We start from the raw sequence: 26,499 nt of genomic DNA, 5'->3' as shown, positions 1-26,499 counted from the left end.
GGATCATTAACATTATATTTTGATAGTTCGAACATTTACGCACGTGGCGATACCAAATATCTTTATAACAAAAAAAAATTACGCTTTTTGGGAGTAAAATGGGTAAAAAGGACAATTTTACTTTTTATTGGGGAGGGGATTTTTCACTTTTTGTTTATTTTTTATTTTAACATTTTTCAACTTTTTTTTTTTAACACTTTTTATGTCCCCAGTGGGGACTATCTATAGCAATCATTTGATTGCTAATAATGTTCAGTGCTATGGATAGGACATAGCACTGATCAGTATTATCGGCTATCTTCTGCTCTTGTCTGCTCGATCTCAGACCAGAGCAGGAGACACCGGGAGACGGAGGCAGGTGAGGCGACCTCCGTCCACCATTACAGATGATTAGATCCCCGCGGCAGCGCTGTTGACGATCCGATCATCTATTTTAACATGCGCATTGCCGCACATGCCATGATCTGTACTGATCACGGCATCTGAGGGGTTAATGGCGGACATTCGCACAATCGCGGATGTCGGCCATTACCGGCGGGTCCCCGGCTGGTGCGCGAAGTAGCGCCAAACCAGGACGTACATTTACGTCCATGGTCGTTAAAGGGTTAAATTTAAGATTTATATTAGATTCCCAAGTTGAATGTCCCGGTGTTTACTTTGAACGAATACTGTATGACCACAAAACCCAATCTAACAAGGAGTCACATGGCGGCACAATGACAGAGCCTAGAGGTGACAGCAGCATGAGGAGACCATAATCTGTCAGAATGACACAGCCTGGAATTGGCGGCAGCACAATGAGACCATATAGTGGCAGAACGGCCCAGTCTGGAGGTGGCAACAACCTGACAAGACCATAGGGCCTCACAATAGAGAAGATTAAAGATATTTTTGAAAATTGAAATTAAAGATTTATGGAAACTAGTGCTTCCATAAAATATTTTTAGGTAATGTCCCAGGCCCAGTGGCGGCAGAATGAGTAGACAATAGGGCTTCACAATCCCTAAGATTAAAAGATTAATTTTAAAATTGAAATTTAAGATTTCTGGTATCTAGTGCTACCATAACATATATTTTAGGTAATGTACCAGGCCCTGCAGCATCAGTAAACCATATAGTGGTTGAATGGCACAGCCTGGAGCTGGCGGCAGCATGAGTAGACAATAGGGCTTCACAATCCCTAAGATTCAAAGATGAATTTTACAATTTTAATTGAATATTTTTGTAGCTAGGGCTACCATAGCATATTTTTTAGGTAATGTACAAGGCCCTGCTGCATCTGTAAACCATATAGTGGCACAGCCTAGAGTTGGCTGAAGCATGAGGAGACCACATAGTGGCTGAATGGCACAGCCTGGAGATGGCTGAAGCATGAGGAGATCATGTAGTTGCTGAATGGCACAGCCTGGAGGTGGCAGCAGCATTAGAAGTCCTGAAAGTGACCCGAGTGATCCAGTGGGTGGCAATACCAGCACCTGGTGATGAAGGTGGGTGAAAAAGGTCTGATACGGAGTAATGTTTTTAACTGGGGAGCAGCGCCTTACATCTTAAATTCACAATCCATATTTGTGAAGTGTTGGTGTGGCACCTTGGTCAAGCTACTCTCTTGCATCAGGCATTGGTGGTTGGAAATCCTGGCTGATCCATGCCTGATTCATCTTCACAAAGGTCAGTCTCTCCACATTTTTTGTGGACAGACGAGTTCTCCTTGGGGTGACTATGGCCCCCGCCGCACTAAACTCCCGCTCTGATGGCACACTACTGGCCGGGCAGGACAGCTTTTCCAGGGCAAACTCTGCTAGTTGCGGCCACAAATCAAGTCTGGCTGCCAAGAAGTCCAGCGGATCTTAAAGGTGTGTTGGCATGGTCATGTCAAGGTATGCCACCACCTGCTGGTTCAGGTCCTGCTCCAGGTCTACCTGCTGCTGATGAGTTGCTTCACTATGCGGGTGAAGAAAGGTACTCATCAGCGACTGTAGACTCAGGCTGCTGCTGATGGAGCTGGTACTGCTCCTGCCACCCCTCCCCAGCAGCCATGGCAGTGGAAGGTGAGTGCAGAGGGCCCCCCGAGTCAGACCTGTGAGAGGATGGACGATTGCGCAGATAGGCATCGGCCAACTGACTACATAGGAGGTCTCTGTAGTAGGTCAGTTTGTCCTCCCTCTCAGTGGGTGTAAAAAAGGCCCCAATTTTGTGGTGGTAGCGAGGGTCCAATAAGGTGGAGAGCCAGAAGTCATTCCGCTGCTGAATGGTGACAATTCGGCGGTCACTACGCAAGCAAGTGAGCATGCATCGTGCCATTTGTGAAAGTGACTCGGAGGGACTCCCTGCCTCCATCTCCACTGCATACTGCCACGGTGTGTCTGAGTCCTCTGTCTTGCCTTCCTCATAACCCTCTAGCTCCTCTGGCTGCTCCTGCTCCTCCTCTCCTGTCAGATTACTAAAAAAAACACCCATTTGGCGAAACCTAAACTGTGCTCCACTGTGCCCCTCCCCCTCCTCCTCCTCCAGTTCAGCCCCCACAGGGCTCATGTGGCCATGAGATGTAGGTGCCACATTTCCATTGCCCTGACCAGCCTTTGTTTCAAACATGTGTTGTAGGAAATTAAGCAATGGCATGACGTCGTTCATCCCGTAATCCAGGCCACTTGCTAATAATGTGGTTTCCTCAAAGGGCCTGAGCAAATGGCAGGTGTCACGAATGAGCTGCCACTGGTTGACATTGAAGTTACACAGGGTAGTCCCCCTATCCGCTTGGATCATCAAGAAATCGGTGATGGCTTTTCTCTGTTCGTATAGTCGGTCCAACATATGGAGGGTGGAATTCCAATGTGTGGCAATGTCACAAATCAGATTATGTTGGGGGATACCGTTCTGACGCTGCAGCTCAAGGAGGGTGTGCTTTGCGGTGTACGAGTGGCTGAAGTGCATGCAAAGATTCATTCCCATTGTTAGGATGTCTTGCAAAAGGGCGGAACACTTCAGGAACCGCTTGACAACCATGAACCAGAGCGCCTGGCTCAGCCTTCCATGTCGCAAGACAAGATGTTCTTCCCATTGTCAGTCACCATGGTTCCCAATTCCAGTTTTCGTGGAGTAAGCCATGCTCCGATTTCTTTATGAATGACTTTTAGCAGTTCCTCCCCTGTGTGACTCCGTTCGCCAAAGCAAACCATGTGAAGAACAGCGTGACACCGCCGTGCCCGGCCCACATGGTTTGCTGAAGGGGCACTGAGACTTGTCTGGGCAGTGGAGGCTGAGGACACGGTGGAGGATGAGGAGGCAGAGTCGCACACTGTCACAGGACCAATGGACTGAGAGCATCGAGGAGGAAGCGGCGTGACCTGTCCAAGTTGGTGTTGTGGCTGTGCAGGAACCATATTCACCAAGTGAGCCGTAAAGGAGATGTATTGTCCCTGACCGTAGTTACAGCTCCACACGTCTTCGCTGCCGTGCACTTTGGTACACACCGACAGGCTCAAGGATTGGCCCACCTTCTCTTCCACAAAATTGTGCAGGGTTGGTACTGCCTTCTTTGCAAAGAAATGACGGCTTGGCACTCTCCACCTCGACTCGGCACAAGCCATCAGTTCTCCGAAAGGTGCAGAGTCAACCACTTGAAAAGGGAGGGACTGCAGCACAAGCAACTTGGACAGGAGCACATTCAGCTTCTGCACGGTTGGATGAGTGGGCGCATACTGTTGTCTCTTGAACATGTCTTCGCGGATGGATTGTCGGTGGAATGACTGACTAAAAGTAGGAGGAGTAGGAGCATCTGGAGCGACAGAAGGAGGATATGACACACAGCTAAGGTGGTGGAGCCTTGGCTGAAAGAGGGAGCAGCGTGCCACTGGGTGATGCAGCAGGCTGGACCACTACATCGTAGCCACGGTTCTCCCAGGCCACTTTATGGTGGCGCAGCATATGTTGATGCAGGGCTGTGGTGCCAACATTGGGACCCTGGACACGCTTCACCTTCTGCCGACATATCTTGCACATGGCTATGTTAACCTCCCTCGTATGCTTGATGAAAATCTGCCACCCCGCCGAGTAGCTGATTTTCCTACCAACAGTCCGCACTAATTGACTGCTACTGCCACCATATCCAGGAACCCCTACCTCCCGGGAAGGTAGGCTGGCAACCTGTAACCCTCTTCTCCTGATAATGATAAAGCTACTTCTGCACCCAGCTCCCAATTGCGATCAGCTTCATCATCATCAAGTGTCTGCACATCACTGATGTCCTCCTCAGGTTCCTTAACAGTGTCTGCTTCAGGACCCTGAACGCTAGCAACACCGCCTCCCACGTCACTTCCTCATCACTACTTTTCCACCTAGCGGAGGAAGCGGGAAATGTCTCTTCCACTTTTTGGCTGGGCAGTAGCTGCTGACTGTCTTCTATTAGATCGTCCTCAGTGAATAGTGGAGCTAAACCCACAGCATAGGATACTTCTATAGGGAGGGAACAGCGTAGGACAGAGGCAATGGGAGGACAGGGACTGTTCCCTTGCCATGCCAACTGAGGGTTGTGTCTGGGAAACCCACCGACTGTTGACTGGGGGTATCAGATGTCACTTGTGATGAAGTGGATTACCGTGTTAACCAATCGATGACGGCAGATCGGTTGCTGGTCAAGAAACGACTGCTAGCCAATACCCCAATACCGGGAGCTCAGAGCTTTCGCTGCGACTCCTGCTGCCACTCACTCCTAGTCTGCTATGACCTCTGCCTGCACCTGATGAATTTAAGCCTCTGCCACTCCTCTGAGCTTGTACTGGAACTTCTCTGCCTGACATACTTAGCGCATATATGAGAGGAGTACAATATGCTTCACTACGCTTAAAACAGTATTTGTCTAGAACAGCAGCAGGTGAGTACTTTTGCCTGGACTTTCACAATACATTGGCCCTACACAGATTAACAGGTGTAAAATTGTACACTACTTTGATGTACATATGCGGTATGCACTTATGAGGGAAGAAAAATATGCTACAGTACTGTCAGGATCCGGGTACTGTTAGGATACAGGTGGTGGATCCTCTGTGTCAGTGGGGTGATGACGTGGGCCATACCAGGGGAACGGAGTCTAAGAGGTTACTGGTTTTCACCAAAGCCCGCCGCAAAGCGGGATGGACTTGCAGCGGCAGGTAACCCCCAGGTCGTTCCACCCGATAGCGACTCAACCCCAACTGGCGGCTGAGATAGGCACGGTACAAGGGATTAGGCAAGAGCAAGGTCGGATGTAGCAGGAGGTCAGGGCAGGCAGCAAGGATCGTAGTCAGGGGCAACGGCAGAGGGTCTGGAACACTGGCTTGGGACATACAAGGAACGCTTTCACTGGCAGAAGGGCAACAAGATCCGGCGATGCTGGGAAGGGGAAGTGAGGTTTTATACTGAGGCCACAGGTGAGAGCACTGATTGAGCCATGCGCCAATCAGTGGCGCACTGGTCCTTTAAATCGGAGAGAGCCGGCATGCGCGCGCCCTAGGGTGCGGGGCCGCGCTTGCCGGGACTGAGCCGAAGGGGAACAGGAGAGGTGAGGTGACTGGGATGCGAGCCGCGAGCGGGCGCGTCCCGCTGCGCGGGTCGCGTACCCGCCGGTGACATAGATGCAGCGCTCCCGGTCAGCGGGTCTGACCGGGGAGCTGCGAGAAGGTGAACGCCGCGAGCGCTCCGGGGAGGAGCGGGGACCCGGAGCGCTCGGCGTAACGGTACCCCCCCCCCTTGGGTCTCCCCCTCTTTTTGGAACCTGAAAACCTGCGAATGAGCTCTTTGTCGAGGATGTTATCCTCGGGTTCCCAAGACCTCTCTTCAGGTCCACAATTCTCCCAATCTACGAGAATTATTTTTTTACCTCTAACCGTTTTGGATGCGAGAATTTCTTTGATGTACATATGCGGTATGCGGGGAGCTGCGAGAAGGTGAACGCCGCGAGCGCTCCGGGGAGGAGCGGGGACCCGGAGCGCTCGGCGTAACGGTACCCCCCCCCTTGGGTCTCCCCCTCTTTTTGGAACCTGAAAACCTGCGAATGAGCTCTTTGTCGAGGATGTTATCCTCGGGTTCCCAAGACCTCTCTTCAGGTCCACAATTCTCCCAATCTACGAGAATTATTTTTTTACCTCTAACCGTTTTGGATGCGAGAATTTCTTTGATGTACATATGCGGTATGCACTTATGAGGGAAGAAAAATATGCTACAGTACTTCTTTAACAGAATTTCTTTAACAGTGAAGACATCGGAGGAGCCAGAGACAGGAGCTGGAACGACAACCTTGGGAGAGAAACAGTTAAGGACAAGAGGTTTGAGAAGGGAAACGTGAAAAGAGTTAGGAATACGGAGAGAAGGGGGAAGAAGAAGTTTGTAGGAGACAGGATTGATTTGACTCTTGATTTTAAAGGGTCCAAGATAACGTGGTCCCAGCTTATAGCTGGGGACACGGAAGCGCATATACTTGGCAGAGAGCCACACTTTGTCCCCAGGAGCGAAGACAGGAGGATTTCTTCTCTTTTTATCGGCATGCTTCTTCATACGGGATGAGGCCAGTAGGAGGGACTTTTGAGTTTCCTTCCAGATGATGGAGAAGTCCCGGGTAACTTCATCAACAGCAGGCAATCCAGAAGAAATGGGAATGGGGAGGGGGGGAAGAGGGTGACGGCCGTACACCACAAAGAACGGGGATTTGGCAGAGGATTCAGAGTTTTTGAAATTGTACGAGAATTCAGCCCAGGGTAGAAGATCGACCCAATCGTCTTGGCGGGAGGAAACAAAATGTCACAAATAGTCACCAAGGATCTGGTTAACTCTCTCCACTTGCCCATTGGATTGGGGATGATAGGAGGACGAGAAATTTAATTAGATTTTTAATTGAATACAGAGAGCTCTCCAAAATTTCGATACAAATTGAACACCTCTATCCGAGACGATATGCGTGGGAAGCCCGTGAAGGCGAAAAATGTGCACAAAAAATTGCTTCGCCAACTGTGGCGCTGAAGGAAGACCTGGAAGCGGAATAAAATGTGCCATCTTGGAGAAACGATCAACGACCACCCAGATGACTGTGTTGCCATGGGATAGGGGCAGATCCGTAATAAAATCCATGGCAATTTGAGACCATGGTAGCTCAGGAACAGGTAAAGGATGAAGGAGTCCAGCAGGGTTCTGGCGAGGAGTCTTGTCCCGGGCACAAACTGTACAGGCCTGAATGAAATCAGCGACATCAGTCTCCAGGGTAGGCCACCAATATAAACGAGAAATGAGTTGGATGGACTCCTTGATGCCAGCATGGCCAGCGAGATGCGAGGAGTGTCCCCACTTGAGGATCTTGAGGCGCTGGCGTGGAGGGACGAAGGTCTTTCCAGGAGGAGTTTGTAGGAGTTTGTAGGAGGTGTTGTAGAGGGGCTTCAGATTCGGTAGCATCAGAGGAACGTGAAAGGGCGTCAGCCCTGACGTTTTTGTCAGCAGGACGAAAATTAATCTCGAAGTTAAAGCGGGCAAAAAACAACGACCACCTAGCCTGGAGTGGGTTCAGACGTTGGGCAGACTGGAGATACGAGAGATTCTTGTGATCCGTGTAGATGACAATGGGGTGTTTGGAACCTTCCAGTAGATGCCTCCATTCTTCGAGAGCAAGTTTAATGGCCAGAAGTTCACGATCACCAATGGAGTAATTTTTTTCCGCTGGAGAGAAGAAACCACAAGTAATACTATGTCCGGTAGAGTTTTTTTTTGAAGGAGTACGGCTCCAGCTCCGACCGAGGAAGCGTCCACCTCCAGCAAGAAGGGTTTTGATGGATCAGGTCTGGAGAGTACTGGAGCAGAAGCGAAGGCAGTTTTGAGGCGATTGAAGGCCTCATCCGCTTGGGGAGACCAGGACTTAGGGTTGGCATTCTTCCTGGTAAGGGCCACAATCGGAGCCACAATGGTGGAAAAATGAGGAATAAACTGTCGGTAGTAATTGGCAAATCCTAAGAAGCGTTGGATAGCTCAGAGTCCAGAAGGGCGTGGCCAATCTAAAGCGGCTGACAGTTTGTCTGGGTCCATTTGAAGTCCCTGGCCGGAGACTAGGTAACCTAGGAAGGGAAGAGATTGGCATTCAAAGAGACATTTCTCCATCTTGGCATATAATTGATTTTCACGGAGTCTCTGGAGCACTAGGCGGACATGACGACAGTGTTCCTCAAGACTAGAAGAAAAATCAAGATGTCGTCCAGGTAAACCACAACACAGGTATATAACAAGTCCCGAAATATTTAATTAACGAAGTCCTGGAAGACAGCAGCGGCATTGCAGAGCCCAAAGGGCATAACGAGATATTCAAAATGTCCATCTCTGGTATTAAATGCGGTTTTCCACTCATCGCCTTTTCTGATGCGAATGAGGTTATATGCGCCTCTTAAGTCCAATTTAGTGAAGATGTTAGCGCCACGGAGGCGGTCAAAGAGTTCCGAGATAAGAGGCAGGGGATAGCGGTTTTTGATAGTGATTTTATTTAAACCGCTGTAGTCAATACATGGCCGAAAGGTACCGTCTTTTTTTGAAACAAAGAAGAACCCCGCTCCGGCAGGGGATGAGGACTTGCGAATGAATCTCCTCTTTAAATTTTCCTGGATGTAATCCGACATGGCTTGAGTCTCAGGAGCGGACAGAGGATAGATCCTGCCCCGGGGTGGAGTAGTACCAGGAAGGAGGTCAATAGGGCAGTCATAAGTCCTATGAGGTGGCTTGTTTTTTACAGAAAACATCAGCATAGTCCTGGTAGGCCTTGGGAAGACCTGGTATAGGAGGAGCCACAGGAGTTTGACTGACGGAGCCGGGAGCAGACGTGAGGCATTTTTTGAGGCAAGAAGAACCCCAGCTCTTGATCTCCCCGGTGGTCCAGTCAAGGGTAGGAGAATGACGTTGGAGCCAAGGTAAGCCGAGGAGAATTTCAGAAGTGCAGTTGGGTAGGACCAGAAATAAAAAATTTTCGTGATGAAGTCCAATGCACATTAACAGGGGTTCTGTGCGGTAACGCACAGTGCAGTCCAATTTTTCTCCATTAACTGAAGAGATGTAGAGTGGTCTGACGAGACTGGTCACTGGGATGTTGAACCTATTAACGAAAGAGGCCAAAATAAAATTTCCTGCAGAACCGGAATCCAAGAAGGCCACAGCTGAGAAGGAGGAGTTAACAGAAGAAGAAATCCGCACATGCACAGTGAGACGTGGAGAAGCAGAGTTCACACCTAGAGCTGTCTCCCCTTTGTGCGGAATCGGAGTGCGTCTTTCCCGACGCGGAGAACAGATAGGACAATCCTTCAGGAAGTGTTCGGTACTAGCACAGTACAGGCATAGATTCTCATTGCGGCGGCGAGTCCTCTCTTGTAAGGTCAGGCGGGACCGGTCTACTTGCATAGCCTCCATGGCAGAAGGCACAGGAACAGATTGCAGTGGACTTGAGAAGAGAGGAGCCGGGGAGAGAAATCGCCTGGAGCGAGCAAAGTCCATATCCTGACGGAGCTCCTGGTGTCTTTCGGAAAAACGCATGTCAATGCGGGTGGCCAAATGGATAAGTTCATGCAGGTTAGCAGGAATTTCTTGTGCGGCCAGCACATCCTTGATGTTGCTGGATAGGCCTTTCTTGAAGGTCGCGCAGAGGGCCTCATTGTTCCAGGATAATTCAGAAGCGAGAGTACGAAATTGGATGGCGTTTTCGCCCACCGAAGAATTTCCTTGGACAAGGTTCAACAAAGCAGTCTCGGCAGAAGAGGCTCGGGCTGGTTCATCGAAGACACTACGAACCTCAGCGAAGAAGGACTGGACAGTGGCAGTGACAGGATCATTGCGGTCCCAGAGCGGTGTGGCCCATGACAAGGCCTTCCCAGACAGGAGACTAACCACGAAAGCCACCTTGGACCGTTCTGTGGGAAATTGGTCCGACATCATCTCCAAGTGTAGGGAACATTGAGACAGAAAACCACGGCATTGTTTAGAGTCCCCATCAAATTTGTCCGGCTGGGACAAGCGGAGGCTGGAAGCGGCCACTCGCTGCGGAGGAGGTGCAGGAGCTGGTGGAGGAGATGGTTTCTGAAGCTGTGGCAAAAGTTGATGCAGCATGACTGTCAGTTAGGACAGCTGATGTCCTTGTTGCGCTATCTGTTGAGATTGCTGGGCGACCACCGTGGTAAGGTCAGCGACAACTGGCAGCGGGACCTCAGCGGGATCCATGGCCGGATCTACTGTCAGGATCCGGGTACTGTGAGGATACAGGTGGTGGATCCTCTGTGTCAGTGGGGTGATGACGTGGGCCGTACCAGGGGAACGGAGTCTAAGAGGTTACTGGTTTTCACCAGAGCCCACCACAAAGCGGGATGGACTTGCAGTGGCAGGTAACCCCCAGGTCGTTCCACCCGATAGCGACTCAACCCCAACTGACGGCTGAGATAGGCGCGGTACAAGGGATTAGGCAAGAGCAAGGTCGGACGTAGCAGGAGGTCAGGGCAGGCAGCAAGGATCGTAGTCAGGGGCAATGGCAGAGGGTCTGGAACACTGGCTTGGGACATACAAGGAACGCTTTCACTGGCACAAGGGCAACAAGATCCGGTGATGCTGGGAAGGGGAAGTGAGGTTTTATACTGAGGCCACAGGTGAAAGCACTGATTGAGCCATGCGCCAATCAGTGGCGCACTGGCCCTTTAAATCGGAAAGAGCCGGCGCGCGCGCGCCCCCTAGGGATCGGGGCCGCGCGCGCCTGGACTGAGCCGACGGGGAACAGGAGAGTTGAGGTGACTGGGACGCGAGCCACGAGCGGGCGCGTCCCACTACGCGTCCCCACCGGTGACATAGATGCAGCGCTCCCGGTCAGCGGGTCTGACTGGGGAGCCGCGAGAAGGTGAACGCCGCGAGTGCTCCGAGGAGGAGCGGGGACCCGGAGCGCTCGGCATAACAAGTACACTTTAAAAAAAAATTAATTTTGCACAACACCAGCAGTACACAGGTACTAAACCCAAAATTTCACTCCCTCAAAGACTATTAGGAAAGGACTGCTGGGTATTATACCGTCTACAGACTAGTATAACCAGCAGACCATTTGTTGTGGGGGAAAAAAGACACAGAATTGCGCAGAAAAATTATTCCTCCATCCTCTTAAGGTTCATCAAGATAAGCCAGCTTGTAGAAATGTATGAGGCAACACACGGTTCTCTGTCCCTCTCTGTAATACAATGCTGCAGAAAGTGACTGGGAGGTTAATGGCTGCAGTAAAAAATATTTTCTGTGCAAAAAAGAACTGCTCTCTCCACCAGAACACTGATGTGACTAGGAGGTGAAATGCTGCTGGAAAAAGCTTTTCGGTGTGACACACACACACACAGGCTGTCCGTCCTATCTCTCTGCAGTGGAAGGATGAAGTGACGATCTGGAATATGGCTGCTGAATATATAGGGCTGTTACATCACAGGGGTGACTGGCTGCTGATAGGCTGCATCCTGCATGTGATTCAGGGTCATCCCGCCTACCCGCCTTCCAGCCTTCCAAGAGTTCCTTGAACCATGTCCTCACATGTGGATCTGCCATTTTAGATGCCCTGGAGCCTGGACTGCACTAAATGGAGAGCATTTATTGCGAATCAAATTTTTCATGAAATTCGTAATGAATTCGGATTAGCTCATCTCTTCTACTACCATTGTGGGACATTACAATAACCCCTTTAACATATTTCAGAGAACTCCTTCAATAATTCAACAATTGTTTTACCCACATTTTTAACCCGTACAGGACCTAGGGCGTATGGATACGCCTTCTGTACCTGGGTCTTAAGGACCCAGGGCGTACCTGTACGCCCGTGGGAATTTCGGTCCCCGCCGCGTGCCGGGCGGGGACCGGGCCGGGGTGACTGCTGATATCGATCAGCAGGCACCCCGTGCAAATGCCCAGGGGGGTCATTAGACCCCCCCATGTCGGCGATCGGCGCAAATTGCAAGTGAATTCACACTCTATGGTGACCCGGTCACCCGGAATAGAAGGGGGATCGCGGTTGTCTAAGACACCCACGATCCCCCTGTAGCCATAGGAGTGAGGTGGCAGACGCGACCACCAATAGCAGATTAGGGGCGGGGGGGTTTACTTTCATTTTCCCCGTTCTGCCCACCCACAATAGGCGGGGCAGGACGGGGAAATGACGGGGACCGAACGCCGAAGATCCACATACCCGTCGGTGGAAGCTGCGGCACCGGATCGGCGGCGGTGATCGGCACGGGCGGCGATGTCGTGCAGCAGAAGAGGACGGCTCCCTGGATCCGACGGAAGCCGGTAAGTTGCCTGGCAACATCTAGAGGGCTACAGTCTGAGACTGCAGCCCTCCAGATGTTGCAAAACGACAACTCCCAGCATGCCCATACAGCTGCTGGGCATGGTGGGAGATGCAGTTTTGCAACAGCTGGAGGTCTACAGTTTAGAGACCACTGCACAGTGATCTCTATACTGTAGCACTCTAGATATTGCAAAACTACCACTCCCAGCATGCCCACATAGCTGTTTGCTGTCTGTGCATGCTGGAATTTGTAGTTTTGCAACATCTGGAGGTCCACAGTTTGGAGATCACAGTGCAGTGGTCTCTATCTGTAGCCCTCCAGATGTTGCAAAACTGCAAATCCCAGCATGCCGAAACAGCTGTCTCTGCATGCTGGGAGTTGTAGTTGCGATCCCTCCAGCTGTTGCATAACTAGATCTCCCAGCATGCCCTTCAGCGATCAGTACATGCTGGGAGTTGTAGTTTTGCAACAGCTATAGGCACACTGGTTGGAAAATACTGAGTTAGGTAACAGAACCTAACTGAAGGTTTTACAACCAGTGTGCCTCCAGCTGTTGCAAAACTACAACTCCCAGCATGCACGGTCTGTCAGTACATGCTGGGAGTTGTAGTTTTGAAACAGCTGGAGGTTTGCCCCCCATGTGAACGTGCAGGGTACATTCACACGGGCGGGTTTACAGTAAGTTTCCTGCTTCAAGTATGAGCTGCGGCAAACTTTTCGCCGCAGCGCAAATTTCTAGCGGGAAGCTCACTGTAACCCGCCAGTGTGACTGTACCCTAAAAACACTACACTACACTAACACATAATAAAGGGTAAAACACTACACATACACCCCCCCCCCCCCCCCAATAAAAATGAAAAATGTATTGTACGGCAGTGTTTCCAAAACGGAGCCTCCAGCTGTTGCAAAACAACAACTCCCAGCATTTCCAGACTGCCACTGACTGTCCAGGCATGCTGGGAGTTTAGCAACAGCTGGAGACACAATGTTTGGGAATCACTGGCGTAGAATACCCCTATGTCCACCCCTATGCAATCCCTAATTTAGTCCTCAAATGCGCATGGCGCTCTCACTTCAGAGCCCTGTCGTATTTCAAGGAAACAGTTTAGGGCCACATATGGGGTATCTCCGTAATCGGGAGAAATTGCGTTACAAATTTGGGGGGGGCTTTTTCTCCTTTTACCCCTTATGAAAAGGAAAAGTTGTGGGCTACACCAGCCTGTCAGTGTAAAAAAAATTTAAATTTTACACTAACATGCTGGTGTTGTCCTTTACTTTTTATTTTCACAAGTGTTAAAAGGAAAAAAAGCCCCCCAAAATTTGTAACGCAATTTCTCCTGAGTACAGAAATACCCCATATGTGGGCGTAAAAGGCTCTGCGGGCGCATAACAAGGCTCAAGAGTGAGAGCGCACTATGTACATTTGAGGCCTACATTGGTGATTTGCACAGGGGTGGCTGATTTTACAGCGGTTCTGACATAAGCGTGAAAAAATAAATACCCACATGTGATGCCATTTTGGAAACTACACCCCTCATGGAAAGTAACAAGGGGTATAGTGAGCCTTTACACCCCACAGGTGTTTGACGAATTTGGATGGAAAAATGAAAAAAAAATTCACAAAAATGCTGGTGTTACCCAAAATTTTTCATTTTCACAAGGAAACATAGGAAAAAAGCCCTTCAAAATTTGTAACCCCATTTTTTCTGAGTAAGAGCATACCCCATATGTGGATGTAAAGTGCTCGGCGGGCGAACTACAATGCTCAGAAGAGAAGGAGCACCATTGGGATTTTGAAGATAAAATTTGTCCGGAATTGAAGGCTACGTGTGTTTACAAAGCCCCCAAAGAGCCAGAACAATGGAACCCCCCCACATATGACCCAATTTTGGAAACTACACCCCTCACGTAATGTAATAAGGGGTACAGTGAGCATTTACGCCCCACAGGTGTCTGACAGATTTTTGGAACAGTGGTCCGTGAAAATGAAAAATTTAATTTTTCATTTGCTCAGCCCACTGTTCCAAAGATCTGTCAAACGCCAGTGGGGTGTAAATACTCACTGCACCCCTTATTAAATTCTGTGGGTGGTGTAGTTTCCAAAATGGGGTCACGTGGGGGGGGTCCACTGTTCTGGCACCACGGGGGGCTTTGTAAACGCACATGGCCCCCGACTTCTATTCCAACCAAATTCTGTCTTCAAAAGCTCAATGGCGCTCCTTCTCTTCTGAGCATTGTAGTGCACCAGCAGATCACTTGATGTCCACAAATTGGGTATTTCCATACTCAGAAGAAATGGGGTTACAAAAACCATTTCAGAAAAACTCACTCTCCAAAATCCCATTGTCGCTCCTTCCCTTCTGAGCCCTCTACTGCACCCGCCGTACACTTGACATACACATATGAGGTATTTCCTTACTTGAGAGAAATTGGGCTACACATTTTAGGAAGATTTCTCTCCTTTTACCTCTTGTAAAAATTCAAAAACTGGGTCTACAAGAACATGCCAGTGTAAAAAATGAAGATTTTGAATTTTCTCCTTCAATTTGCTGCTATTCCTGTGAAACACCTAAAGGGTTAACAAACCTTTTGAATGTCATTTTGAATACTTTGGGGGGTGCAGTTTTTATAATGGGGTCATTTTTGGGGTATTTCTAATAAGGCCCTTCAAATCCACTTCAAAATGGAACTGGTCCCTGAAAAATTTTGATTTTGAAAATTTTGTGAAAAATTTGAAAATTGCTGCTGAACTTTGAAGCCCTCTGGTGTCTTCCAAAAGTAAAAACATGTCAACGTTATGATGCAATCATACAGTAGACATGTTGTATATGTGAGTCAATATATCATTTATTTGGAATATTAATTTTCCTTATAAGCAGAGAGCTTCAAAGTAAAAAAAATGCAAAATTTTCAATTTTTTCATAAAATTTTGGAATTTTTCACTAAGAAACTATGCAAGTATCGACAAAATTTTACCACTAACGTAAAGTAGAATATGTCACGAAAAAACAATCTCGGAATCAGAATGAAAGGTAAAAGCATTCCAGAGTTATTAATGCTTAAAGTGACAGTGGTCAGATGTGCAAAAAATGGCCGGGTCCTACAGTGAAAATTGGCTGGGTCCTTAAAGGGTTAATAGTATTAAAAAAATCTGAACACATCATAAGAGAATACCAACAACACCATTGATAGCAAAGAGTAAAACTTAAATCCTTTGTTCCATTATTGGACATGTGCTTGCTGTAGGATTGTAATGTTCTAACTCAGCCTCCGGCAGAGTAAAGTGTGTGCATTGCATGTAATTGCCCCCTAATCCTTGCCTCACCCTGACTGGCTGAGGAGGAAGAGGATTTAAGGGGACCACACATAGTGACAAATTCATTCAAGGCAATTTTGCTTCTCAGTCTCCCTGCTTAATCTGTACAAATAAACTTTAGTTACACCAAACACAATTAGTTGTAAGGTAGGATCGGATTTACTGTTCCATTAGCATGAAGGGCCTTTTTTACTTTTTCGGAAGAAATTTCTGCACCACTGTTCTCACTTTAGAGAATCCCCTTAAGAGAATGACACAGTAGTAGCAACATTTTAACCACCCATTAAAAAGTAGGGGTGGCATGGTATGTATAATTGTACCATGTACTACAGGGGATAGGTGTAATACACAGGATATGCATTCTTATTATAATGTTTGCTTTTCTACTGTAACATCATTGATAACCTCCAGGGTGTGTTGGATACAGTATCCATCAAAGAGGTGGTTTATACAGTGTACAGGTAGAAATCCAAAAGGAAAGAATTATAGAGTGTGGGGAATGTCTCATGAAGGATTACTAAAATCCTGCACAGACTTCCAAGAGTTTTAAATTCATTACTATTATCATTATTATTATTATTATTATTATTGGGCTGAGTTAGCATATCAATAATAATGCAGAAAATTTGATAATTTATTCCGGCCAATGTCAGATGTGGTCAGATAAATAGATTATATTGTAGGCATGTCAAGCACAGGTCACTAAGCTCTTTTATAATGTGATTGTCACATAAAATATTCTCTGAATGGATTCTCCAAGCAATAAATGATAATACATCTCAAAAAAATTTACCCAGATAGAAATGTTGGTACCAGCATACAATTGTGTCTCAGGCAGATACTGTATGTGAATGATTACAGGTGTCACATGGCATGTCACAAGAAAGCATAAAAGTGATTCTCCTCCTAAGCAATAAAACGCTCTCAGAGGTTACTTTTGGGTAGTGAACCACTTTATGAGTGATCATTGACTGGAAGACATTGCTTCTATGATGCACTCAAAGACATCCTTCCTAGCTGACAGACCACTAGTAGGGTGCATCATTGGACTGAGAGAAGCAGTTTTGGTTGTTTCAATGAATTGCTTGCTATCTAGGCTGCTCTGACCAAGCTGTTAGCAGGTGTTGGGAGCAGTGGTAACATGAGGGCACACACAACAAACAGCCTCCAGATGGCTTAGACAGACCACCAGTACAGACGATCATAAGATCAGTAAACAAGCACAAGCAGCTCCCAAAGTTTCCTTGTCCACATCCAAACACCGATGCCACTTACACACCCCTGTCTCTACCTGGCCTATTTTCAGGCACTTAGCAGAAAGAAATTTGGTGTTGTGGTGCTACGAATTGGAACCATATTGTTTTTAGTGACAAATGCAGTAACACACTGACGCAATTGCTGGTGTGGTGATCTGGAAAGCCATACACACTGTTTTGCTGCAACAACTTCTTCCTTTTTATGTATGGATAATTTTCCAACAACACGATACAGGAATGCAGAAAAAATAATAATAATCACCCAACATGGATATAACAAAGTCCGCACGATGTGTCTTGGAGTGGAATCTATCCTACAAGTAAAATTGGCAAAGTTCGAACGGGACACTAAAGATTATTTGTATGACAGAGTGTACACCTGGGCGATTGAGAGAAGACGCACCTGACACTTTAATCAAGAAGCCAAGAAAGATTTTGAATGGTTTGAGGAAGCTTCTACAGATAGTGAACGAGGATCTAACAGTGAAATGCAAAGTGCGAATGCATCTGTTTTTTTAGGCACACGCCCCAAAAGACACAAGAGGAAGAAAAACAACAAATGTGAATCCCGCAGGAGGAACACAGACCAGAGCTCAGAAGAAAAAGCCGGTGAGCTACTGATTAACATCTCTAAAGTCGAATTGACTGACGATCAGAAAAGTGTGATTAATAAAGGTCTGGGTTTTGTGCCAATAGAGAAAGGAGATAGTTTTGAGTTTTTGGTGGACTTTCATAAATTTTGTAGGAATATCAGATTGAAAATGTTTTTTCAAGATAAACAACAGGTTGTTAGGGACAACGTTGCTCCACTCCCTCCAAAGTTAAAGAAAAAGAGTACATTTGATCCGAATGTGATTAGTCCCCTGTTGGATACGTTCAAACAGGTAGTGATTAAAGAAATTACGGAAAAGTGGGATAAGGTGAAAGAAAATAGGAAACCAAATTTTCAAAAAAAAGAAAAAATAGCATTGAAAAAATAAAAAAATGATGATAGGATAATTGTAAAAAAAAAAGTGGATAAAGGTGGAGCAACGGTTGTCCTAGATAAAACTATGTATATGAATGAGGCATATAACCAACTAAATGATGATCAAGTTTATGAAAATTTAAAAGGAGATCTGATTAAAGAAATTCAAAAAGATATTACCACACTGTTAGATGAGTCATATGAAAATGGGATTATTGATAATGTGGAAAAAACTGCGTTACTGAATACTGCTCCACGTACACCTGTGTTCTACTTGTTGCCAAAGGTGCACAAAAATCTGCAGAGACCCCCGGGGCGTCCTATCGTCTCGAGGGCCGACTCCATTTTGTGCCCATTGGCAATATATGTAGACAGCTATTTGCAAAAAATTGTGGCCTCATTACCAAACTGTCTACATGACACCAACCACTTTCTAGACTACATAGCGAGGGTGGAAGATTCCCACGATTTCCTGCTACTATGTACTCTAGATATAAAAAGCCTGTATACCAATATTCCCACTCAAGAAAGTATATTTGCAATAAAAGAACATTTAATTAAAGACAGTGGACTAACTAATGCTAAGATTACATTTTTAGTAGAACTACTAGAGATCATCTTGTACAGGAATTACTTTCGATTTGGGGAGGATTATTTCCTTCAGAAACAGGGGACTTCGATGGGGTCCCCTGTGGCCCCCAGTTTAGCTAATATCTTCATGTCCCAATTTGCGGAGAGATTTGTGGGGGGCCATAACTATAGTGATATGGTGAGGCTGTGGGTCCGCTATGTGGATGATGTCTTCGTCCTCTGGGCAGGCTCACAGCCTCAGCTTCTCGAATTTGTAGAATATTTAAATGGTTGCCATGAGTTGATCAAATTCTTGTGTGAATCCAATGAGAGAGAGATTCATTACCTTGATGTAAAAGTAATAACAAAATATGGAAGGAAAGTTGGAGACTACTTTGTATGTAAAAGAAATTGATGGTAACAATTTGTTACATAGAGAAAGCGGACATGCGCCGCAAGTATTTAAGGGGATCCCATAAGGGCAAATCATACGTACTAAAAGAATTTGCAGCAATGAGAATGGGTATCAAAGAAATAAAGAAATGGTTGTTGAAAAGTTCATACAGAGAGGGTATGATAAAAAAGAATTAGCCCAAGCTTGTAGGGAGGTAGATTTACTACAGAGAGAAGATCTAAGAAGTAAAAAGAGAAATAAAAATAATCCTAAAGAGAATAGAATCAGTTTCTTTTCTACATATAATTGTCATTCTAAATTGATCAAAAAAACGGTGTGCAAGTACTGGGGATTACTAGGAGTAGACGGTAAAAATGGTCGTCTGTTCAGAGAACGCCCCAGGTTTGTATACAGGAAAAATAAGTCTATTGCTAACCATCTTATTAGAGCAGATCTAAAAAAGAAAAAAATAGATAAACAGACTTTTATTAAAGCCAAGCAGTCAGGAACCTTTGCATGTTTGTCCTGTCAAAATTGTAGTGCTATTATTAAAGGAGATTCGGTGTTCCATCCCATGAAGGGGACCAAAATCCCAATCAGGGGATGGCACTCCTGTAACAGCAGTCAAGTAGTTTATCTTTTAAAGTGCCCCTGTGGGATGGGGTATGTCGGACAGACAATGAGACAGATTAAACAAAGAATAAATGAACATAAAAGCACAATACAAACATATAAAAAAAAGAGACAGAGGATAAGAACCAGAAACAAAGATATGAGACAAGTGTAGCAAGGCACTTTGTCTAGAAATGACATAATATAAACGAATTAAGGTGGCAAATATTATAGAGCAAATTAAGATGAGATTACTTAGGAGTGAGTTACAATGGATTCAAAAGTTGTACACATTACAGCCCCACGGGATCAATGAATGTTGTAATTTTAATGTTTTTTTTGTAGGTTATCTTTCTAGAATAATATACATTGTTTTTAATATTGTGTTAGGTATAAAATAGATAAGATATGTCTGTACATTTTCATAGAATTAAAATCTCGCGAGAGTTTGATACTATGTATGTTGGTGATGGGAAACGTGCACTATGCTTGAGAAAGGAGGCGTAACCTCTGAAACGTAGCTACTGTTCTCACCTGTCCTTCGTGTGAAGAGTGATGGCCGGAGGATTCCAGCAGTGAATACTGCGTTTGAAATTGTAAAGAAGTCGGCTTCCACTCCAAGACACATCGTGCAGACTTTGTTATATCCACATTGGGTGATTATTATTTTTTCTGCATTCCTGTATCGTGTTCTTGGAATATTATCCATACATAAAAAGGAAGAAGTTGTTGCAGCAAAACAGTGTGTGTGAATTTCCTTTTTTCATGATTATGCACATACTGGGATTAGAGCAACCAGTCACCACACTGTACCCTAGGACACAGTCCCTTCCCTAGGTATATCGTTCAGGACTGAGATCTGGAAAGCCATTACATTAGACAGCTGAGCAATATATGCAGGACATCCTGCAGCCACATGGCAGGGCATTTTACTGGCATTTTTCAGCAGGATAATGATCACCCACACACAACGAGAATTTCCTAAGAATGACTTCAAGAGTTGCCAGACTACTTCCCGGTCATCAGATTTATTTCCAATGAAGTATTTATGGTGCACCAGCTATAACAACTAAGTGTGCAGGATCTATAGTTCTAGCTGCAACCTCTGAGGGCTAGTGTGTTGCAGGATGCTATACAAAACCTGTATACCTCAATGCTCAGCTGTATCTAATCTTGTATCTAGGCTAGAAGTGGCCAAGCAGGGTACTAAAGCCTCCTTTCACTTGTACAGTTATTTCCTATAACCTTATTCTTTTGTTCTAATATTGTAAGAATTTCCACATCATATACATAATCACTAACAGCTATCTTTATGAGCATTTTTTTTATATGGCAGCAACTTTTCCATCAGTACAGTTCACAGGTTGCTATATAAAATCCCTGTTTGTAAGGTTGGTAAACAAAAATTAAATTAATCTTTACAGTCAAGGGCTGCTTATCTATATTTTAAAAGGTAACATTACAGAACATTACAGAATTTCTGTCTGGAAATTTTGGTGCAGCAGAATCCGCTGCACAGTGCACAGGAGACATGATTCAGCCTGTAAAGAGTATGAAGAGTTTGAGGATAGGCCATCAATCGCTGATTGACATAGTGATAGATATAATTTTTATTTATTTTTTTAAATCCCATTCTGATTCAGAGTCTAACAATAATACAGAGATGAGTTGTGCTACATAGACTCTGCTTAGTTTTCCCAGCAGAAACTTTCTGTCTAATTTTTGCAGAAATAACCTTTACTTTCTTGAAATACTAAGTGACTGGCATGAAAAGCCCTACCTCACTTTTTAAAGAGGTTCTCTGGCAGCTGCAGTGTATATCATGCAAGTTTGTATCACAGTGGTTGTTGTGTATACACATGTTGCAGACATATTTATTTATTTATTATAGAATCTGTGGTTATTTCAATCAATTGATCAGGGGTGGAAAAGACGCTCCCATTGAGCCAGCTGATCTAAGGTGGACTAGAGCTTCACAACATAACTGACAGCAAATGTCAGGTAAAAGATGGATTGAGTATGTTGGATTTCCACTTCCCCGATGCTTTGGCTGCCATGGAAACCCATTGGCACCCTGTGAATTGCATTGTGGGGCACTGATTTGGTGACAGAAAAAAACATCCCGCTTTTGTTTAACCACTTAGATGTTGCAGTGACTACGGAGTTAAACAGCCAGCGTCAGCAGTATCAGTCTGTTGGCACCCAAGTTGTGCTGGCACTAGCACTATCACTGAGCCATACTGTTACATTATTTCCTTGATGTAATTTTCTGGCATAGGGCCATAAGGGGTTAAACACATTAGCAGACTGAGCCTTTGAAGACAATAGAATAAAATAAAGGCATACAATATATCACTTGAGAGGCTCTAGAGACTGCTGCGTGCACATTTATTCACAGGAGGGTCAGTTTGTCCCAAAAAATGTGTTGCTCATAAATAGATAAAACCAGTTTATTACATCACCTGGATTTCTGCCTGTATCCATTCTGCAACATATCAGTGCCTGTTCTGTGGCACAAAAATGGCACACATATGTCCCTGTAGGCATGGATGTTTCAGCATGTCTTGCTAGATGTAAACTGAGAAGACTGGGAATCTAGCTTTCTTCCATGTGCAATCTTTTTATGTACCGTATATACTCGATTATAAGCCGAGTTTTTCAGCACAATTTTTCGTGCTGAAAACACCCCCCTCGGCTTATACTCGAGTGAACTCTCTGCACTCAGTGGTCTTCAACCTGTGGACCTCCAGATGTTTCAAAACTACAGCTCCCAGCATGCCAGGACAGCCATCGGCTGTCCGGGCATGCTCAGAGTTGTAGTTTTGAAACATCTGGAGGTCCGCAGGTTTAAGACCACTGCGGCCTTCGGTTCATATCATCCAGACCCCCCACCCCCTTTAGTTTTGTACTCACCTCCCCTCGGCGGGAAGGAAGGATGAGCTGGTCCGGGCCATCTTTGCTGCAGGGACCATCAGGTGGGTTGGTTAGTCGTTCCGGGCTGTCCATCTTCACCGGGGGGGCCTCTTCTCCGCGCTTCGGGCCCGGAATAGTGACGTTGCCTTGACGACGACGCACAGGGACGTTGCGCATGAACGTCCCTGTGCGTCGTCGTCAAGGCAACGTCACTATTCCGGGGTCGGGTCCGAAGCGCGGAGAAGAGGCCCCCCCCGGTGAAGATGGACAGCCCACAACGACTAACCATCCCCACCAGACGGTCCCTGCAGCACAGATGGCCTGGACCAGCTCACCCTTCCTTCCCCAGGTGGGGGGGGGGTCTGGATGATGACGAAGGACACAGTGGTCTTCAACTTGCGGACCTCTAGATGTTTCCAAACTACAACTCCCAGCATGCCCGGACAGCTGATGGCTGTCCGGGCATGCTGGGGGTTGTAGTTTTGAAACATCTGGAGGTCCGCAGGTTGAAGACCACTGTTCAGACATTGACAGGCGGTGATGATGATGACAGGTGGTGATGATGAAGGGGGTGTGTGGGATGATGACAGGGGGATGACGACAGGCAGTGATCATGAAGGGGGGTGGGATGATGACAGGGGGATGATGTCAGGCGGTGATGATAAAGGGGGGGGATGATGACAGGGGGATGATGACAGGCAGTGATGATAAAGGGGGTGGGATGATGACAGGGGGATGATGACAGGTGGTGATGATGAAGGGGGGGTGTGGGATGATGACAGGCGGTGATGATGAAGGGGGGATGATGACAGGTGGTGATGATGAAGGGGGTGTGGGATGATGACAAGGGGATGATGACAGGTGGTGATGATGAAGGGGGGATGATGAAGGGGGGGATGATGACAGGGTAATGATGAAGGGGGGATGATGACAGGCGGTGATGATGAAGGGGGGGTGGGATGATGACAGGTGGTGCTGATGAAGGGGGGTGTGGGATGATGACAGGCGGTGATGATGAAGGGGGGATGATGAAGAGGGGGGGATGACGACAGGTGGTGATGAGGAAGGGGGTGTGGGATGATGACAGGGGGATGATGACAGGTGGTGATGATGAAGGGGGGATGATGACAGGGTAATGATGAAGGGGGGATGATGACAGGCGGTGATGATGAAGGGGGGGATGATGACAGGGTGATGATGATGAGGGTGTTAATGACGGGGGTCTGGATGATTACATGGGGGGATGATGTATTTCCCACCCTATGCTTATAGTCAAGTCAATAACTTTTCCTGGGTTTTTGGGGTGAAATTAGGGGCCTCGGCTTATATTCGGGTCGGCTTATACTCTAGTATATACGGTAGTTTAGTAGAGATTCCTGCTATATTCATTTTATTACTAGTGAAATAGAAAAAAAAAATCTAGAATATTCTTTGTAACTTTTTTGTTCTAATGAAGACAAAGAGAAAGGAGATAACATCAGATATTGACTTATCAGCAACCAATAAGTTAGTTATTTAATATAAGCATAGAGGGGTTTTCTGTAAACCCTGAGTGTGGGTATAGATCAAGTAATGGTAGCGTATTTCCAGTTTAGCAGTTTACTTTGCAGAAAATGGTTTATTGATGACACATATGATGGAAAACATTAGCAATAATTAATCATTAGGAAGATACATAGGAAACAATCACAGAGAATATTATTTTACACTCTCTTCATGCAGAGTATGTGTTGAAAGAAACACATTACTTATATTCCAAACCCAGGAAAAAAAACATTATTTGTAGACCATTGTTCTTACTGTCTTGATCTAACCTGAAACTGCTGCCAAGAAAGAAGCCTGGTCAAGAAACTTATTATGTTTTCTTTTAAAATTGAAATATTTTGGTGTCAGCCCATCTGATTTGAATCATGGTGATTTGACTCCAAATCCTTTAATAAAAGTTTCACAGCATAAGTTTCTGCTTTAGCCCCAAGCTTCAGAAGGATGGCTAGTGAAAGCAATTGCAAACATGGACAGGACGTATTGTCTGGAGAAAGTACATCAAGCCAAGTGATGAAGATAGGTCTTCCCAGGAGTCAGACCTAGAATTGCTGCTGTTTCTAATTTAAGTAAAAATAATAAATGGTAAGAAAAGTCAAGAGATGAATGTGCAATATATTTCCATTACACATTCCATCAGAGAAAAGGGAACAATCGCCCACTTCCTTGCACGTACTGTAGATCTATCTAAACATATCATGTCATTGTCAGATGGGTCCTATTGTATGGTAACTTCTTTAGACATGAATGATGCTTATTATCAAACATTTTTTATATTTTACCTATTACTCATAAATATGTAACAGGCCACCTACCATGTAGAAGAATCTTTGGGCATATATTCTGTACCTCCTACAGCTTTGTCCCTGACTCATATTCCTTACATTATCAACAGTCACGTCTGGGCCCAAAGAAGCCATAGAAAACTTAATGTATTTCAAAAGCCACATAATACAGAATTGATTGTGGATGGATGACATAAGAAAAAGGTCACCATGAGGAGTCATTACTTATAAGTAGGTTGTGCTTTTTATTTATGAACTTTATGTGTGAACTTTATCAGGCAGCTCCCTGATGGTATTGCATTCATTATAGATAAGTATCTTCTTGTATTTATCAGCATTGAGAACAACCTTAAAGGGGTACTCTGCCCCTAGACATCTTATCCCCTAACCAAAGGATAGGGGATAAGATGTTAGGTTGCGGGGGTCCCGCTGCTGGGGACCCCCGGGATCTCAGCTGCAGCACCCACCTCAACGGCTTCCGGCAACACTGGAGGCTTCGGATCCCGACCACGCGAGCGGAAGAGCGTGATATCACGACTCCACCCCTGTGTGACGTCACACCCCGCCCGTCAATGCAAGTCTATGTCACGCCCCCTCCCATAGACTTGCATTGAGGGGCGGGGTGTGACTTCACACGGGGGCGTCACGCTCTTCTGCTTGCATGGTCGGGATCCGAAGCCAACAGCGTTGCTGGAAGCCATTGAGGTGGGTGCTGCAGCTGAGATCCCGGGGGTCCCCAGCAGCGGGACCCCCCGCGACCTGAAATCTTATCCCCTATCCTTTGGATAGGGAATAAGATGCCTAGGGGCGGAGTACCCCTTTAATCCCAACCATATGCCCAACGCATTTTGCCATGATGCAGCTTCAAACTTGCAATGAACCTCCACCATGCTTTACTGTAGCCTGCAGACACTCATTTTTGTTCTGTGCTCCAGCCCTTTAAGTAAACAAAGTGCAGTCCTATTTATTATTTTGATCAGTCAAGGAGAATTTCCTCTCATCACCCCCCCCCCCCCCCCCCCCCCCCAAAAAAGTTACTATTTGTGCATGGTTTGATCTCTTGGACCCATTCCCTGATCCTGACTCTTTGGCCACAATTTTTCCATGAAGAGCACACACTGGTCAGACTTCTCACAACAGTACATGGGTGTATATGGGTCTTACTGGTTTCTGCCAGTTCTGAGCTGATGGCACTGTTGGAAGAATGATGGCCCAGATTTATCAAACTGTGTAACAGTAAAAATAGAGTGATTTTCCCACAGCAACCAATCACAGCCAACTAAAAAGTTTTGGTAAAGTGAAATCTGACCTGTGATTGGTTGGTGTGGGAAAAGCACTCCAATTTTTCTCTCACACAGTTCGATAAATCTGGGGCATTGTGTCTTTTGTTTGCTGCAATAAATTCCCTTGGCTGACCACACAGGTAAAGGTCTTACCATTGGCCAGTATTGTTTAACAAGCTTAACCAGCATATCTTAACCCCTTAAGGACCAGGCCATTTTACACCTTAAGGACCGAGCGTTTTTGCAATTCTGACCACTGTCACTTTAAACATTAATAACTCTGGAATGCTTTTAGTTATCATTCTGATTCTGAGATTGTTTTTTCGTGACATATTCTACTTTAACTTAGTGGTAAAAATTTTTGGTAACTTGCATCCTTTCTTGGTGAAAAATCCCCAATGAAAATTTTGCATTTTTCTAACTTTGAAGCTCTCTGCTTGTAAGCAAAATGGATATTCAAAATAAAACATTTTGGGTTCACATATACAATATGTCTACTTTATATTTGCATCATAAAATTAATGAGTTTTTACTTTTGGAAGACACCAGAGGGCTTCAAAGTTCAGCAGC

Source organism: Hyla sarda, chromosome 7 (genome assembly GCF_029499605.1).
Source record: "Hyla sarda isolate aHylSar1 chromosome 7, aHylSar1.hap1, whole genome shotgun sequence".
NCBI classification, from domain to species: Eukaryota; Metazoa; Chordata; class Amphibia; order Anura; family Hylidae; genus Hyla; species Hyla sarda.
This window is presented reverse-complemented; position numbering follows the sequence as displayed.